This window comes from Protopterus annectens, chromosome 7.part0 (assembly GCF_019279795.1).
Source record: "Protopterus annectens isolate FY-2018-M chromosome 7.part0, PAN1.0, whole genome shotgun sequence".
Lineage (NCBI taxonomy): Eukaryota > Metazoa > Chordata > Ceratodontiformes > Protopteridae > Protopterus > Protopterus annectens.
Window position 1 is genome coordinate 936,629,586 of NC_056739.1, and position 20,249 is coordinate 936,649,834.

Here is a 20,249-nt window from a genome sequence, read left to right on the forward strand (position 1 = left end):
TCCCTAGGGAATACAGAAGGCTACCCACAGTGTATTTGGTGTCTGCCTCCACAGTACAGTAGGCCACTGTGCCTGTGCAAAGTTAATGCATAGATATGCTCTCCCCCTTACTGATGGATAGTAACAGATGTACATACCTCTTCATCCATAATGATGTCAGCACACTATACATATGTCAGGAGCAGAAATTACACCCAGTAATGTGAATAGAGCGCTCCGCTACTGCATCTCTAACAAGTGTCATAACATAGTTAGGAAGGGGTTTGAATCCTGCAAGTGCCCAGTGTGTGTGTGTGACTGTGTATGTGGGAGTAGTGTGTGCAATTTCATGTGTATGAGTAATGTCCCTTTTGGCTACTTATACGACACAAAACATGCTGCATATTCTACTGTCGAAACACTGATGATGTCAGCACCCTATAAGTACAGCAGGACAAAGCAATCCCCCCGTAATGCAAATAACGTGCTCTGCTAATGCAACTCTCACAAGTGATCTAACATAGTTAGGTAGGGGTTTGTATCCTACAAATGCCATGTGTAATTTTGTCACACAGTTTGTCCATGTGTGGGGGGTGTTGTTCCCAATATTGCACGACATACATTATATCAGTAATGTCAATGCACACATGATGTATGTGTGTGCCACCTACACATATGTACCTGTGAACTGCAAGAGTTCCCATGTCCGAAACCTACCTCATGTGAATACATGGAATATGCATCAGACAACTGTATGACTGGGGTGTTCTGTGTAGGGGCTGCATGTGGTATGTGACTATACAGTGTGGGTTGTAGATGGTGTCATCCCACCAGCGAGGGATACATGATTGGTCTGGAACATATAGACCACATGTTGGTGATGAACAGGTGCAGCATGTTGTCACCACTTGTGGGAGTGGTAACAAGTTGTTCCATAGCAATGGAGGGAATGAATGATAAGACACCTTCAGATAGGGTCTTGCAGCTAGAATAATGCTCACACTGTATGATTGGGTAGTTGCAGTACAACAATATAGTGGTGTGTGTAGAGACCGTCATATTCCCAGTGTTGTCAGGAAGGCTGAGTGTGTTTCCTGGGTATGGGAGTGTGGTGTGTGCCAGGCTATGAACCTGCAGGCAATCTAACCCACTGTGTGTTGCACATGGAGAGGCTCTGATGCTTTGTGCAGTGCCACCAACCTGGGGGTGTGTGTATCTGAGGTGCCTTTGGATACATCCCCCCTTTTCTGTTTTGGTGCATGTGTAGGGGATGACAAGCATGGTATCAGGAATGACCTGGCACTGATGGTGTGCACCTGGGAGCCTTGTACCAGGAGTCTGTTACTGCACGGATATTGCTGTACCCCATGCTAAGGACAGTTTCCACTGCATGCATCTTGAGGTTTACACTGCTGCTGTTGAGTAGCATTGCTATTAGTGTCCCATCCCGTGTGCTACCTGTGTAGGTGGCTATGTAATGTCAGCCTTGCATACAAAGGCAGTATGTGTGTAGCGACAGCCTCTGCCAATATACAACGGCCCATGGGTGACAGGTGCAAGCTGTCCCAAGCAAAGCAATGTGGCATGTCCAGCATGTAATCCCACACTGACAGGTATTGGATCCCCTTTGGATGTCACTGAAAGATACGTTAAGTGCAGAAACCGATTAACCTGTCTACATATTGTGGCAGCATTCATGGTGAGGGTGAGATGCTACCCAAAGCCAGGGTCATACCAGCCTGTGCCACAACCTCAGAGAGCCCTTCCATGTCCCCTAACATGTAGTCCAGGGAGGTGCGTCAGAGGTCATACACACTGGCACAGACAATGACTGAGTCATACTGCTACATGCCTTGGAGTGACTGCTTTTTTTGTGTTATGTGGTGGATCATAGTGCCTGATGGGCAGCTCAGCGTGACCGTCACCTTGTTCAGCCTGGGAGCAGGACCACCGTGTACGTGTCAATAGAGGTACCTCATACAACTGTAGCAGGTGTGTTGTCTAGCCGTATGGCCTGACACTGTTTGGCAGACAGGCTTTGTGAGCTATGTGTCGCATGTGCTCTGCTCTGGCGTAATGTTTGCTTGTGTGTCTGCTTTGCAGGTGTCAGCTGCTCAGGCAGGATGCTATTCTGAGAGCCCAGTAATGTACCTGTGTGTGTCTGTGTTTGGATTGTGGTCGTGGTAGGTCTATGGGAGACTGGTACTGTATTCACTGTAGTATCCCACTCCACCTGACAGGGAATGCCAGTGCTGTGTAAACAGAGCTTAGCCCCCAGTTTGGCTATGTGGTTGCATCTCTCACATGTGTTGTACATGTATGGGAAGGGGAGAGGGTTGTCTGTGTACATGAGGCAGCTGTAACATTGCCACATGACTCACAGATTCACCAACTGGACCTGAGAGTAGATTGACAGGTGACCTTTGCACATGCTACCATAGCATTGTGACTCCCACACTAAGTAACGACACATAGGGCCAATGGGGAACAAGGTACTCAAGGTGACTATGTGAGGGTGTAGTGCTCCTGAATTGTTAGTGCTGGCATATATGAATGCTGTCTTGAACAAATGTGAGGTACATCATATGCAATGTGTTACAGGCAAGCTACATGCAAACAGGTCAAACAGTGATGTTCTGTCAAGTGACACATGGACTTCAGTACAGTAAGCACCACAGATGTCACTAGGTATCCACAGAGGCACTGTATATCTGCACCGCAGGTGGAATCAGTGTTTCAGGAACATAACAGGCAAACATGCATACAAACAAAGCTACAGTCAGCAGGCCTGTATGTAGACTATGCTACAACAAACAAGGTGTACGACTTCCAGTATGTAACAGTGCATATATGCAGGCACTCTGAGCCAGTACCCAGACATTCCCAGGTCAGATGGGCCTGGTCCAGCCGCAACCCCCACAGGTGTATAGACCACGTACTTTCGTAATATTGAATAACTGGCCTGATACCCAAGTGCTCATACCTGTAATAATACACATGTCAAATAACAGACACTGAGCCCTCACTCAGCAGTTCCAGATGTAGTATGATGTATGCTACCTGTCCTGGCATCACAGTATCCTTGACATGTATGGACACTCTCCCTCCTGTCATAGTTAGTTCTGTGTTTTGGTGCTGTTATGCATGGTATGAGGTGTGACCTTGTAGTGCTAGTGTGCTCTTGTGAGCCCTGAACCTGCTGTGTAGTACTGCACAGATATCAACATCCTGAAACATCTGCATTGCAGAGTCGTGTGTGGACAGCATGCAACTCGCAGTTGACATGGCCATCATTGAGTATCAATATGTACATTGTTGTATCCCCTGGGCTACCTATGTAGGTGGCCATCCCTTCATAGCCTCACCACCAGTATGCAAAGATGTGCAGACAGAACACTGTGGTAATTAGTATGGGTGTACAAAACAATACAATGACATTCATACTGTAACTGCATCAGGCATGCTGGTATATACCCACAATGCTATAATTACACTGTACTGTTGTCAACATCATACTATTACAATACGTCTATGTAGTCACCCTGTGCATCAGCACCATGTTAACCTGTTCCTGCACCAATCTTACAGATTGCAGGAGGTGGCACAGTTTCATCATATGCACAGGGTGTGTACCTGGTATGCCTGAGTCTGCCACTGATACAACCAATTGACATGTCTGTGTGTGTGTGTGTGTGTGTGTGTGTGTGTGTGTGTGTGTGTTGGTGAGGGACAGCAGTACAAGATGGGGCAATGTTGATGCAGTGTGTGCATGTATGCGGTAGCCCTAGGTGTTATCACTTTGCATGTGTGTATGTATGCACACAGTCCCACCTCATAGCTGCCATATACAGGTGTTTGTGGACAGCTGCAGACTGTACCTGCCAGGACATACAGATCACTGTCTGTGGCCACGGACACGGTACCTGGGCCTGGCAGGGGTGCTACGGACCGTATCAGGTACCAATCCAGACTGGGTACTGTCATCAGAAGCAGGTGTTCGTTGACTGGAGACAGGTCCCTGTTGGGACTGTCCAGCACCACGTGCACGTGGTCTCCTGCGGCGGTCCAATGACAGCACAGACCCAGCATTGCTGGGGCTGCTGCTGGCACTATGTGAGTGGCCGCGGCCCTGTTGTCGTCCGCGACGGCTGCCAGCTGCTGCTGTTGCTGGCATACGGCCACATCAACGCCTCAACCGTCCACCATTGCCCTGGCTCATGGACATATAGTTGTGGAACAGATCTAATGTGTCCCCCCAACATCTGTCAATGACCTCAGTGAAGTTGCGGATGGCAGCCACAACATCACGCATACTGTCACTCATGGCTGTGCGACATGCTCCCAGCTCCCTCAGACCCTGTCTGGTGTACCGTTCCATATGTGACTGAGCCTGCATTAGAGCCCGGAACATAGCTGGGGTTGAAAGACCTCTGTGGGCATGTCTGACAGGGGCGGTATGCCCACGGATGCTCCCATGAGAACCCATGGACGTCTGCCTGTGCGGTACCGTGTCAGGGTCCTGGCCATGGCTGCAGTGTGGGGATGCATGTGCCACTGGTACCACATTAGCCTGGTCAATGCCCACTGTATCCTGTCTATCACCTAGGGACATTGGTGACAAAGGATGTATTGGCAGGATAACTGTGCACATAGATGGGGTCGACAGCTGTGTAGTGTCAATTGGCTGAACAATGACGGACCCTGGCACACCTACCTGTGCCATTACACAGGTATCATCATCACCATCCACAGCAGCTGATTCAGGTTCCCTGCTGCATGACACCAGAGCAGCACCAGAGCCTGTGGGAGTAAGACAGGAAACAAAGTTTACAATGTGTACACAATGCCACCACTGATGCACACATGCACACACGGGCACATGCGCACATGCACACATGGGCACATGCACACATGCACACACCTCAGTATATGAGATATCAACCCACAGACACAAACACACCTGCAATCAAACACATTGCACTACTGCTTCAGCCTATTATTACTATTAGTATACAGAGTAGTGAAGGTAATGGTATGACACACTCACCAGCATGGATAGGCTGCCTTGCTGTTACACCAGAGGGACCTGCGGAAAAGAGACATTCATCATCAGTGGGTACAACTGTGCCATTGATACTGTGGGCATGTTACAGTTCAGTAGTGCAACAGTTAGCTTCCACAGTTGTACTGCAGATAATGTGGTTATCACTAATGCACAATAATTACCAAGATAACAGCTACAAATCGAGGACACACCCCACACATGCATGACCTAACAGTGTACAGAATGGTCACTATACACATGGCATGTTACCTGCACGCTCTGTGTCCTGCTGCTGTGTGGCTCCAGCCTCCATCATTACACATGTATGCTGTTGTTGTTGCTGTTGTGCTGGAGCCACAACACTCAGGAGTAGTCCCTCCAGTCTGGTGAGGGGGGGATGTCTAGCCACCCCACCACCTGTGGCAAGCTGCTGCCTGTGGCTATCTGACGCACGCTGATGGACATTTCTAATTAAATCACTGCAGTGATGGTGTACCTGCTCATATGTCCGGTTATGTGTGCCTATGTCATTTACCCGACGGACCAGGTCTTGCCACAGTGCAGCCCTCTCCTGCTGGTTCTGGCTGGTGTGGGAAAAGAGTACAGCGAAATCCCGCACCAGGCTCTGGTGTATCTCCTCCTCTTCTGCAGCGGAGTAGACTGGGTTCCGCTGGTGAACCATGTCCCTGAAAAGGAGAAGGGAAATATGTCAGCAATATCTGTCAGCAGACTATAGCACACATAATACACATTATACTTGACTGCAGTGATATAACTTAGGCACCATATATAGCATCTGTCTGTCTATTGGGGGATACACATGTACATGACCAGATATCAGTGCTCATCTGACAACTGTGCAACAGTACCTGGCACACTCCATACAACAGAGTAGTATACTGCAGCAGTCAACGCACTGTTTCAGGTACAATACACGACCCCACACTGGGGGTTTGAATCAAGGTACTGTATGGGGAACATTATCAGCCCATGCACTGCACACAATGCACGTTACATATTTCACTGGTACTGCAGACTACTCTTACTTGCCATAACCCTACCTACACCACAGTGACATACAGGGTAACACAGCACAACATATGGCAATGTAGTATGTGTCGATCGCAATACCCCACACACCTGTCTCTGGCCTCACACCATGGACACACACTACCATGACAGACAGACAGTCATGGTGAGCAATCACACCAGTACACAACATGCACCCAGTCACTAACACACTCATTCCACCTCACATATTCCATTTGCAATGTGTTAATGGGTGTGCATTGCGTCCTAGGTAGGTAGTGTGCTTTTGGCCCTGGGCCTACAGCAGCATACTGTTATGCTATCCTGCCCCTTGTGACACATGTGTTATGATCGTACCTGCTCCTTACAAACAGTTACACAGGGTGACTCATATGGCATATTACCTATCAGCATAACATTCAGCAGGGGTATGTCTGACATCTACTCATGGGGAGGCTTGCTTCTTAATTCTGTGTCGTCTACTACAGGATATGTTATATCTGTGGGTAGGGTCCCGTACCTCCACTATGTGCTCTATACTGCAGTGACAAGGACGACAGACGTAGGTAATTTGTGTTGTGGATGTTGGAGGTGTTACCATGGTTGGGAGACAACTGTCATGGGTGTGACCGAACTATGTATATCCAGCAGTGGTAACCTCTATGTAGGTAGTCTGTGTGCACTCTGTGGTGTTTGAGTGCATTGACACAGTTACTTGCATATGTCTGTGTCCTTCACCATATCTGTAGCTGTCATGGGAGGTACATACCGTGTAGGATATTGTGGGGTGTGGAGGGGTACAGTGACCTACATGTCCATAGCTGACACACCATGTCCGCTAACACATTCCATGTACAGGTATTACAGGACTAGTGTGCCACTGCGTGTATCGATGTGGAGCCTATTGTACACTTGTTGACCCTGTTCCCCCCTGACACATGCAGTGGTGGGCAGGCATGTACATATGTGGTGGTTACTGGTGTCAGTGTTTTTGAATGGGGTATGGTACTCCAGTATCCACACTGGTGTTCACTCCATGCCTGTGACACCAGGCACCTGTAGCAAGACATCTGCACACATGTGCCTCACACAGTCTATATATGTGTGTGTGTGTGTATATATATATATATATATATATATATATATATATATATATATATATATGTATTGATATATTTATATCTATATATGGATATATATCTGTTTGTATATATGTATATATCATATGTATATCTAGATGTAGATATATACATATAGATGTGGGGAGAGAGGGGGAGAGAGTGAGAGAGAGACACAGGGTGAGTATGAGTGTGAGGGGGTGGGACAGAGAGTGAGGGATAGTCATATTCAGACATATCTGTTGTCAGTCAGATCTATCTGTATATGTGTAAGTCTCTACAGCTATCTATATATGTATGTGTGTATTACATATATCTGTACATACATATTCTACCAATCTCGATGTCTGTGCAGTAAGTGAGAACCTGGTTCAAGGCTCCTGAGAGCACACCAGTGGTACCGGGCTATACCCCGTATCATGCATTTTGGCCCCAGGACTCGGGACAAAACAGAAAGGGAGGTGGTGTGTCCATATTCATGGAGGACATACACACCTCCAGGTTAGTGGCAACACATGAAGCATCACAGACCATCCAGGTGCAGATAACCGTAGGCAAACCTGCTATACAACTGGTAGCATGTTACAGACCACCCTCCCAATATCAGGGACCACAGTCGGCCTTCTTGTAGACATTGGAGGATATGAATGTCCCACCACACACCAACATATTGGGATAGTGCGACTACCCTAACATACACTGGGTGCATTATTCTACCCCAAACACCCTAGCCCAAAGGTTTCCGGTATTCACTATGTCAAATGCAATGGAACAGCTAGTCACGTCTCCCACAACAGGAGATAATATACTAGACCTGATCATCACAAACATGGCGACAATGTGCTACACACTGCAAGGATACCCCTCACTAGTCGCATCTGACCACAGACTAATCACCCTGGATATACATATCCCACCTCCCCCACAACACAACAGACTACAGTGGGAGACCTCTCACATGCCGACTTTACACGTCTTATAACTGAGTTGGTATCCTTAATGCCCACTGGGCCAGTGTAATCCACTTCCCACAATGCAGACACCCTCACATATGCTTCTACAGACATCTCCAAGAATGCATGGATCATGCAATCACAAATGGTACCATGATCCTCTCCACCAAGGGCAGGCGTCCTGTCTGGTGGACCCCAGCATTGAACAACTTGTATAACAACAGATGGTAGCTACTGCACGGCAGAACATACTTCCATAGAGCTACGGCATCTCTCATCAGCAGTAGTAGACAGATGGGTTTTGTCGTACAAACATGCAAGGCCAACAATGAGAGGGACAAAGCTATGGTCACTACAGATAACCACAAGGCCTTCCTCTACTATGTTACACACCTGGGTGGGAACCCTCAGTTGTGTTCACAGTTAGTTCACAGTGACATACGCTACACTGAACACACAGATAATGCCAACAGTCTGACAGACAGGTTCAGTGCAGGTTTCTACACTCCCACACCCACACATGTGGAATTACTTATCCCAGCTGACTGTAACCTCCCTGTCATCTTGGATGTCCAGCTGGGAACCACCTTCAGCAGAGCTGTAAACACAGCAGCAATGGGACCCAACAGTATTGCAGGTTGCATGCTACGTGAACTGCAAGAGGAGCTACACATGCACATTACATTCTATTCAGCTATAGCCTTACTACAGCATATGTACCTGGACACTGGCATAGAGCAACAGTAGTCCCACTCCACACAGGAGGCACCTCTACAGACCCTGGTAACTACCACCCCATACGCTTAACCAGCCTGGTCTGCAACACTATGGAAAGGATCATTATGGTACCCATACACAGAGACATTGGGGACTTAGACACTTGATCCCACCCGGTTTGGCTTTGTAGAGGGCAGATCCTGCCTTATGAACCTGGTTGACCTTATCAAATCAGTCACTATAGCCATTGCTGAGGGCATAGCGGTCTATACAGCTTACCTGGACTTGCCTACAGCATTCGACACAATACCGCACTCTGCCATCATAGACATGATCAACAGCTAACATGTAAATCCATATGTCACATGATGGGTTGCAAACCAGCTAATGGATAGAAACCCTATAGTCAACCTCACTGGTGCCATGTCAGACTCAGAGCCAGTCACATGTGATGTCCCACGGGGCTCTGTCCTGGGACTACTCATGTTCGGCATATCATTCTCAGATGTGGAAGCAGACATGGGAGGGTAGTGGCTGACAATGTTCAAAGATGACTGCATACTAGGTGCCATAGGCAATACACCTGCTGACACATACATCCTACTGACAGGCCTCACGGACACCAGCAACTGGTGGCGGCGTCATGGCCTGACACTGCATGCCACGTAATGTATACTCATACCCGTTTGGACGGACAAGGTACCTACATATTATCACATAGACAATAACCCACTGAGTACAGACAAAGTAATCGGAGACCTGGTGACACTGTGCAATGCTGGCCTCTCATTTGACACCCACGTTGCCGAAGTGGTTGGATGGACTTCCTATCTTGCCCACCTTATCATGAAGGGATTCACATCCACATCAAAAGGGGTCATTGTACCCTTATACTCCTCCCTTATCAGGCCCATGACTGTGTACTATGCCCCATTTAGTATGTACCTCACCTGGCACTTGCAACAGCTAGGGGGACCCCATGAGTACATCACCAGGTGGATCAAGGGTCTGCAACAACTGTCATTTGCTGCCAGAATAATGTAACTCATGCTCTATTCCATAGCATACTGCCTACGTAGGGGTGATCTGTGCCTGATGTAGTAGGCCATGTCCAATCTGGTAGTGATGGACATGTTCCACCTCATACAATCCAAATCCATCAGAAGCACGACAGCTACGGATTTAAACCTCAGCACACATATGAATAGGACATACTGTAGGGACAGATCCATCACTAAGAGGCTTCCCATACTGTGGAACAGGATCCCAGTTCATGTTAGGCAGAGAACCTCACTGACACTCTTCATGTGCATTCTTGACAAGTGGATGGGAGATCATAGGTTTACAGCAGGGGTATTCTCTGTGTCACTACTAGACAGAGGCACAGTACACTAATGCTATTATGTAGGGGGGTCTTCACTCTGTCACTACTATACAGAGGCACAGGTTTCTAAATCTATTCCATACACTGTCTGCAGATAGCCTAGTACTATACTATGCCACTGTGAAACTATATCTGTCTATGTATTTCTACATCCCTCTCTATCTATGTATACACATATGCATATTATATATATATATATATATATATATATACACATACATATCTCGATATACATATACACATATATATATATATATATATATATATATATATATATATATATATATATATATATATATATATATATATATATACTCCTTTTTAGGTCCACATATGTATACACACAGTAACGTACTGCTGAACACCCATTACTGTACCACCTACTTGTACATTGCACTACAACCTACATTGCTATGTGCACATAGCTACCATCACATACATATGTATGTGGAGCCTTCAGTGACAGTTTCAGTATGTCCCTGTCCATATGCACATCCTCATATACATAGATACAGACCAATAACACATCCGGAGGGTTCAAAGTATGTAGAGTATTATAGTAGTACTTTACATTACCTGTGTTTGTTGCAGCTGTTTGTGTAGGCTTGCAGTTGCTTGGCCTGCTGTCTGCCTCTTTGCCTTGATGTTTCCGGTTTGTTATTTCTTTCTTTCTTTCTTTCTTTCTTTCTTTCTTTCTTTCTTTCTTTCTTTCTTTCTTTCTTTCTTTCTTTCTTTCTTTCTTTCTTTCTTTTTTTTTTTTTTTGTGGTTTTCTCTCTCTCTCTCTCTCTCTCTCTCTACCTCCAGCAGGTGCAATGACAGTATTGCATGTGTAGACTAGGAGTACAGGATGCTTTTGTAGGTATCTGCACATGTCCATGTGATGGCCTCTGCACCAACTGTTAGCCAGCATTTACTAATTGCATGCAGCCTGTTGTGTAGTGATTGCAGTTCTAACTGTGATTACAGGCCTGTGCTATAAAAAGGTCTGTTAGGTAGGCGTAGCCCTTTCAGATTATCAGGGTGGGGACCATGCTGGTTTGCTGTGGACACTGTTCTGTGAGTGTAAGGGTTGGTATGTCTCTCATATTTCAGGCTGTGTTGTAGACACTGCAATGCATGTTGTTCTGTAAGCTACTGTTAGTACATTTGGCAGGGTGTCAGTGAGGCACAGTTGACATTTGTTTTCACATCAGGGACATCCCTGTAACTCAGTCACAGTTGCTATGTCTGCACTCTTAACTATTCAACTATGGCTGTGTTTATCCTGCTCTGAATATGTGTGTGGCTTGCCAGATGCTACTGTGACATTATTACCTAGTAGCTACCAACTAGCATGACTGTTTCTCAGCACACAGTACTATTTTACAAATCCACTAGATTTGACAGTAAATATACATGACATGTTTTGTGTGCTAGACTTGTATATTCCTTTTAAATTAATTCCTACTATTTTATGATATATTTCTTTCAGCACAATGTTCTTGTATAGCACTCATGGCTTAGTGTTAAGTCATGCAGACTAGTGTTTCCAAGGTCCTGGGTTCGAGACTGAGGGAGGTATTTTATTTTGCTGCTGAGAAAACTACAGGCCTTGTCATTCAGAGTGACTAAGGCACTTTTAAGCAGTTGTAAGCGGGTTAGTGCTGGTTTGCGCGGAGGTCACTACTAGACAGAGGCACAGTACACTAATGCTATTATGTAGGGGGGTCGGGTGTGCCGCTTAGCTTCGCGCACACCCATTTACTACTGCTTAAAAGTGCTTACTCTCGCGCACACCCGCGTTATTTTCTTTGAAAGAAAAGAAAATGGGGAGATAGGAAAGTGGTGAAAAAGAAGTCACAAAGAGGGTAGGACAGTAGGGAAACAAGCTTGGGTTTTGCAGGAGGGATGTAGGTAAGGCCCATAGCTGCCCATTTCTTCATCAGCAACAGCTGTGCATATGTTTGTAATTTGGTGTGACATTTGAAACCTTCCACCCCTGAGAGAGGTGTAAGGACAACAATAATACTTGTTGTACAGCCAATTGTAATTGACAGTTTACATGTCCAGCAGACGTGTGCAAAATGGGCAGCTATGTATGGGGCGTAATTTTTTTGTGGGTACAGAGTGCCTTTTTTTTTTTTTTTTTCAGGTGAGAGTGGTATGTCAGGTACAGGAAGTCGGTATAGCTGGGGAGGTAGGTTGGGTAGGTTAACAGACAAGACAAACAAGACGCATACAGGGGTGGTGTATGACACATGTGGGGGGGTTACACAATTGACGGGGACGGATGTTTGGATATCTCGAGCCCATGAGCCCACAGATGGCAACAGTGGAACTGAGATCCCCACCCATGGGCAGTTGCCACTGTGCCTTCACTGCCCAGGACAGGGCTGTGCTGGGGGCTGTGTAGGCCGGGCAGCAGGCATGCCCATGAGTTGTGCCACCTGTGCCTCAAGCTGGCGTAGGGGCCCAAGCACAGCATGCCGGATCTCCCTACGTACCACAGTCCGGACACTACGGAGGGTGAGTGGATGTTCTCCTCCAGCCACGCTTGCAGAGGGGGAATGAGCTCCATCCCCTGCAGCGCTTCCACCCACAGGTGGCACAGGTCCACCAGAGGAGGGTCCGGCCTGGGCACTACTGCTAGGTGCACTCGCCAGCTGAGGGGAGAGAGGTGGGTCTGCTGGAACCCGCCTTCCCTGTCATCCTAAGTTTTGCATTATGTTATGACAGTTTGGGTTAGTAACGTACAATACCATTCACAATTAGTTGTAACAGCATGCATTAGTATTCCCATTAACCAAACACCCATATATTCAAGCCATTGAACAGCAAGCATAACACATGCATAATTTGAACAGCAATACACAATCCAACAACATGCAGGGTTGATTGATGGCAAAAGGCCATCAGGTTTGGATGTATGAACAGGGCAGATTCATCAACGTACATGCAAATATGTATGAACCAACAGGACAAATGTCCAGGGGTGTTAATTGTGATTGCACATACCAATTTCACGTGGAATGGATTATATGTGGTTATAGGGTAGGGTGAAGAAATATTTAATTAACAACTTCAAATACCAATACATATGCTGTACATTTCTACTAGCTGCAGATATATGCACACTACAGTTCTGCCTACAGTTTCCTATGAGATAACTACTTCAGGTTGGTGATAGGAATGTTACTGCTACATCAATATACATTTCATTTTTATTCATACACATTCATATCTGGCTCTGTTCAGCTACATCATCCTGCTACATTTTCTTTATATAGCTATAGACAACTATGGATGTTTGGTATTTCAGACAACCATACTATCTGCATATTGCAGACTGAGAGCAACATATCCAGATTTTGGGACACACATTCCAGCTGCAGTACTGTTTTCAACACATGTTACTGTTTGGTTCTGCCTGTCACATTCATTTCATTCTGTACTGACTGCAGTTCACTTTATTCAGGAGTTATTACTACTTTATTGGTGGATTCATACCTCTTTCTCACACTCTCTCACTTGTTTTATTTTTACAGTTCAGGATGGTACTTAATTCTAGGCTTTATTGACATGTTTTACCTGTAGTTATAACAATCCTTTCCAACAGTCTCACTTATGTCATGTTTCTGAATTTCAACAGGGATATATTTCACACATGTGTTTTACTCAGCTTCTGCAGCTGTACTTTTCAGCCTGCTGCAGGTTATGTAGTATTATATTACAGATGGGACATCTTTATTTCAGACTTGCTTCATTTTTATGTTTGGATTACAGGCTGCATTACACTTTTGTAATCAAGCAATACTTGCAAACCCTCTTACACTGTTATTTGCACATTTTATTAATTAGTGACTACACTGCACTCTTTTGCTAACTGTCATACTTATATATTTATTTACAGTTACAGGGAGAGAATTACTGACCTGCCTGGTGGCGCAACCGCACCAGCCTATCGCCATAGGCTCGACGGTTCACAGAACGGACACCTGCAGCTGTAATATAAATAAAGTAATATTGGAATACACATCTCCATAATATCAGCTAGGTTAATTACTTACATAAATAATTACATGTAACTTACTCAGTAGTGGGGCGTTGGGCATTTGCCAGGCCTCCTGGATCCAATGGTTCAGTTGGTCCTGCTTCAGTCTCTTCAGGTCCGCATGGTGGTGACGGACCTGCTCACCAGTCCTTGGTATTCCTGTAGCACTGGTGAGATCATGTGCCAACCGGTCCCACGCCTCAGCCCTATATGCTCCCCACAGGACCTGGCCCTGCATGAGTTGGGCCTCATGATTATGGACGAGGAGCCAAACCATATATTTGGACTCCTCAATGCCCCACCTCTGTGCTCGGAAGCAACTACCCTCACCTACACCTGACATCCTGGCTGCAAGTCGGTTCTACAATTGGTTATGCTGTGTATTCCCACCTATGGGGCTTATATATGATGTTTTTCCCGCACTTATCTGTGATTGGCCATTTTGGAATTGTATCAGCTTCACAAAACCTGCTTTGTCATGCTCCTCTTTCTATTCATTCCTATATATATGCTATTACTGCATTTCTAAGTGCAACTGTCATGGCTTAGTGGTTCAGTACTTTGACTATGGTGCATGGTATCCTGGGTTCGAACCTGGCCATTGCTTTTTATATTTTATGACTGTCTACACAGGCTAGGAGGTGTGTCTGTGTAAAGGCAGTTTTGATACAGCTTGCTCAACGTTGCCCATCGGTTAGCTTGTTGGTGCGGTGCGTAGCTCCGCGCAAACGGATCACGCTGGTTTACACGTGGTTTGGCTGTCAACACGCACATTACGCTCAACTCAACTACAGGCACACAGTTTCAGCGTGTTAAAATGCTGCTCAACCCCGGGCACTCATTTTACACATATTAAACCACTGCTCACCTACGGGCACTCATTTTACACCTGTTAAAACACTGCTCACCTACGGGCACTCATTTTACACCTGTTAAAACACTGCTCACCTACAAGCAGATATCCTCAACTTGTTAGACTGTAGCTCAGCTATGGGCACATCTCACATTTTTGTTTTATTTTTTTATCTCACATTTCTTCAAAATACATGGCCCATTTCATTACATTTTACATAAAATATAATTTTATATATGTACATATATGTCAGGGACTTGTTTTGTGCTTATTTCACTAAAAATAAAAATTGATGTTGTTGGGGCTCTAACCATGACTGCCTCCTCTTCAGCCGACGTCTCTACCACTACACTATTGCTTCTTGGCTTACTTTGCATATTTAGTTCTTAAATGCTTTTCCACTGACTGCTAACTGTGGCTAAGCGCCGGGCACGCCCGCGCAAACGAGTGCACTCACGGGCAAACATCTTTACAACTTATATAAAAAATTATTAGATGTTCATTTCTACATTTTATGTTCATAGTCTGTGGGGGCATGTGTTGTGTTGTGTTTATTCACATTTACACGGACTCTGTTGTGGGGGTTTACTTTTGGGACTTTTACTCTTCGGGGGGGTGTCCGTTTGCAGGGCTCGCCCTATGGACACGCCCCCTACTGTCTTAAATGGACCGTGTTAGCCTTTGGTGTGATTCAGCATGCCCTCATGCATATGCATGACATGCTGACGTCACACCGTTTAACTGCAGCCTCCGTGTAAGCCTTGTAACTCTTACACGGAGGCTTCGTGAATCCTGCCCGAAGTCTACACATAGCTATTTTAGTAACTAATCAGGGTGGTAAAAATATATAAAATAATTGTAATAGAAAGATGATGTATGTTGCAATGCCTTGAACATAACAGGACAGGAATATGCAAAGATTTTTAAATAAGAAATGTAAATTTATTTGGATTGCTTTTTATTAGTGTTCTAATAGGTATGTGCTGGTATAAATACAACTAGTGTACAGCACACTAATATTATAGAACACATACACTGTATTAAGCTTTGAGATTGTAAAGCAAAGTTTTTATCTGTTTAAAAATTGTTTTATGAACGATTTAAAGATGGATAGAAAAAGTTTTATTTTATTTATTTTTACTTGACCATGCTGCACAACAAAGAATAAGTTTGACATTGTAGAAGTACATTGTTTTTAAGGTGTTTTATACCTTTAAGGAGAAGTGATGTCATGATCACTATAAATAGAAGGAAAGGGGCGGAGTACAAACCATTTGAAAAAGTTTTCAAACGTTTTGGAAACGAAAAGCGTTTTATTTGTGTTGTTTTAATTAACCAAAAATATTGAAGTTGTTATCGCTTAAATATTTTTTACTTCAAAGCAATACAGAGTCGCTGGTGTTTGGATATAAGGTTTACATCACTTGGATACAAGCGCAAAGAAAGGAAATTTTGTCAGGTACATTTGCTATACTTGGTTTGTTTTTCTGCAGCTATTCCAGGCCTTTTGGTTTCTACAGTTATAGAGTTTGTCAGTCGAATTTTATATAGCAATATCTTTCAACACACACACACACACACACACACACACACACACACACACACACACACACACACACACACACACACACACACACACGCACACGCACGCACGCACACGCACACACACGCACACACACGCACACACACACACACACACACACACACACAGCACAGTGGTACAGCATGTTGTGTCACCTCCTAGCAACAGGTTCCCTGGTTCAATTCACTGCTTGGGTGCCTTCTCTACAGAATCTGCATGCCCTCCTTGTGTTCGCCAGATTTCCTCCACGAGCTACAGTTTTCTGTTGCTTTTTGAAGATATTCAGTAGGTGGATTAGATACTCTAAATTGGCCATAGGTGTGAGCATATGGTATGGAAGAACAACTGCAGCAGGGCTTAGCCACCCATTAGTGTGAACCTTGGCTCTAGATGATCATTGTAGAACTGTCTCCTTAGCCCCATGTGCAAAAATGGGAAAAGAGTGTTGTGGATGGACATAAAAGAATATCTGGGAATATTGGTCTTATATTCACTTTTTGTTATCACTGTACTTATAAAGAAGCGTGTCATTGTAAACAGAATTCAAAATATACTGTCACTGTATTCAAAGCATCGTTTTCAAGCTTCTTAATGCTCTTTATTCAATTTTTTACCTTTCAGGAGGCTTTTCCTATAAAAAATACTGATTTACTATATTATCACATAATGAGTCATGTCTGTACAACTGTCTCTGCTTCTACCTCTTTGAGTTAGCATCTTGCCTCTTAAGATTAGTTGGTGGAGAACAACTACTTTCACACACCATTTTTTAAATTCCTCTCCCCTTCATCAGTGCCAGCACATTGCTCCACCACTCTGAGATAGTACTACCAGATGGAAAACAGAAACCTCATTTTATCCCTCCTCTTCAAGGTCCTACTACATCTGAATGGTTACATTTAGGTAGGGAGTTGTGAGGAAGCTCTGTATTCCCTTGCATAAATACTATACATAAAAGCATTTTAATTCCAATATTTACAGTTTGTGGGGGCATTTTGCGATTTTCCCTCATTATGATAGAAATGACAGAAGTGGCTATAGGTCTAAGTTTGCTATAATAATCTTGGCTAGCAACACTTGACAAAGCTGAGGAAAATATGTTAAAATCGCTTTTGACTTATCACTAGATGTTTATTTTCAGTATATAACCTAGCCAAACAGAGTGACTCACAAAGTGACAAAAGTGTAACTAATACATATTGAACTTTCTTGCAGATCAGTACTACATGCCAGGATTTCTAGTGGATTTAAACACATTTGTGCATCATGCACAGAAAACAAAATGGGGTTGTTGATGCATTTGCTACACTGAATTATTGCAATAATTTTGTTCTGTTTCCTTTTTTATTAAGTGATAGACATATCATATGGACAAATGGTCTGCTGGTTTAGGCCAAAGTATGTTATCAGTAAAATCTCATGTTGCTAGAAGAAGCAGCAAAAGAATCATCTTAGCTGAGACCATTTAAATACTCCGTTATTTATTCAAGAGTTCTCCATGCAAACCCCTCTACTTTGAGTACTGATTTTTGTTTACACACAAGGCTGGAACATGGCAGTAACTAATACTTAGTTCCAACACTAAACTATTAGTCCCATCCCTTGTGAATTACTAGTATTCTTTCACTGGAGGACTGAATAAAGAAAAAAAGGATAGGTTTCTGCCAATAACTATGCTGTCTCAGGAAAACAGAGATAAAATTATTTATCTGTTTTGTACTGGATCACGTAGTGCTAGACAGTAGCCTATTATGTAAGACACAAAGAGATCAAGGATCAATGAATAATGCACAGATTAAATCAATGCACTTTTCTATGTCCTGGGTTATAAATCAATTTATAAAAGGGAATGAATTCAAAGGTCTTGTTTCCTGGTAATTCTTAAGTGTACTGCAGAGCTTGATAAAAGCTGTGCCTATTACCATGAGTGCAATAAATTGTTTTTCCATTTGATAAGCTCCGTTTTATGATCCAATGTGTACATTATTAGTATGGCAAAGCTAGTGCTTTAAATAAAATCTGGAAAAGACAGTTGCGACTAGAAGTTTGGAGTAGATCCAAAAAATTAAAGATGACCATAATTCAGCTCACACAGAGATTTCAAGTAATAGAAGGAATATAATGTAACAAAAGGAAATTACAGCCACAGATTAGAAAAATTGAATCAGATTAAATACACTGACCTTATGACAGTGAGAATTTTGTGCTGGACAGTCATTTAGATTTCATGAGATGGCAAAGTTCATGAACAAATATTGAAAGGTCATCTGCGGTCTTTCTATATGAAACATTTTACGGGGGTTATATATAAGCAAATCTGTTTTGCCAAAGGCAATTAACTACTTAGGCTTTGGTTGGATCTGAAGAAAAGGAGGTGAACTGTCACTTTTTGTTTCATAGACATTCAATATGTAAAATAAAGATATGCTGTGGTTATAGACATCTAATATATAAAATAAAGATATCCTGTGGGTATGTGGCACAAAAATTTAGTTTACCATTTTTTTTCTGATAGGGAAGTGTCAGATTCCTTTAATGATGTAAGTGGGGGTCATAGTTTAAATATTACAGGTGCCATCAAGATGGCAGTTTAAAAATGCTTTTAAAAAGCCATAAAAATAGTAATTATTTTAGGGTTAAAATCCACTACAGTCTGTAGTCAATGAGCTGGACTGCAGTGATGGGGTATAACCTCTGAGTTGGATGCATACTGTATATGCCAGTATAGAATTAGGTCCAGCAATTTATTTTATTTATTTATTCATTCGGTTTGGAAACTGTGGCCAAGCACTGATCAAATGGACATCTTCAGTCTTGGCCTGGGCCAATATAAATAACAGTAGGTAAGCAAGTTAACAAGAGGTATTATGAATAAAAACAAAATGTTGGTTGCAGATAGCAATGAATCAATAGCAAAATAATTAAGTACGCAGTAACGAGGACAATAGGAATGGATAATTAGAGTAAGGGGGGGAGAGGAAGTGAGTTTAATAGTGAAGGGTAAAGCAGAAAGCGTATAAGATAGCATAGGTAAGGTAAGGGCACACAGAAATTAATTATATACAACAGATAGAATGTATAAGGAATGTCACATATCAGTGTAGGGAAATAATGTAAGAAAGACAGTTATGCCTGACTAGTGAAAAGGAGAGTAGGGTATTAGCTGATTTTTCCATAGGGAAAGCATTTGCAAATTGGCTCAGATATGATATGGTCTTTAAGCTGAGCACAAAATGATGGGTACAACATCAGGTCTTAAAGATTAGAAGGGAGGAATTCCCAAAATGGAGGGCCTAGGATGGAGAAGGCATTGTTAGAGTTGGGATCCAAGAATCAGGCTGGCACATCACTGGACAGGTAGCCAACTGACTTTATTAAGTATGATACAATGATGCTCAATTCTAGAGGAGAGGTGATTGAAGAGGTAGATGACAGTTGCTCATACTTTGGATGGTGGAGACATTTTTCTTGGATGCTGCTATAACAAGAAGTCCAAATTCAAGCTGGGCTAGCAGAATGCCTTTTCTTATTGCATTCCTATTTGGCCTGGAAACAAAAG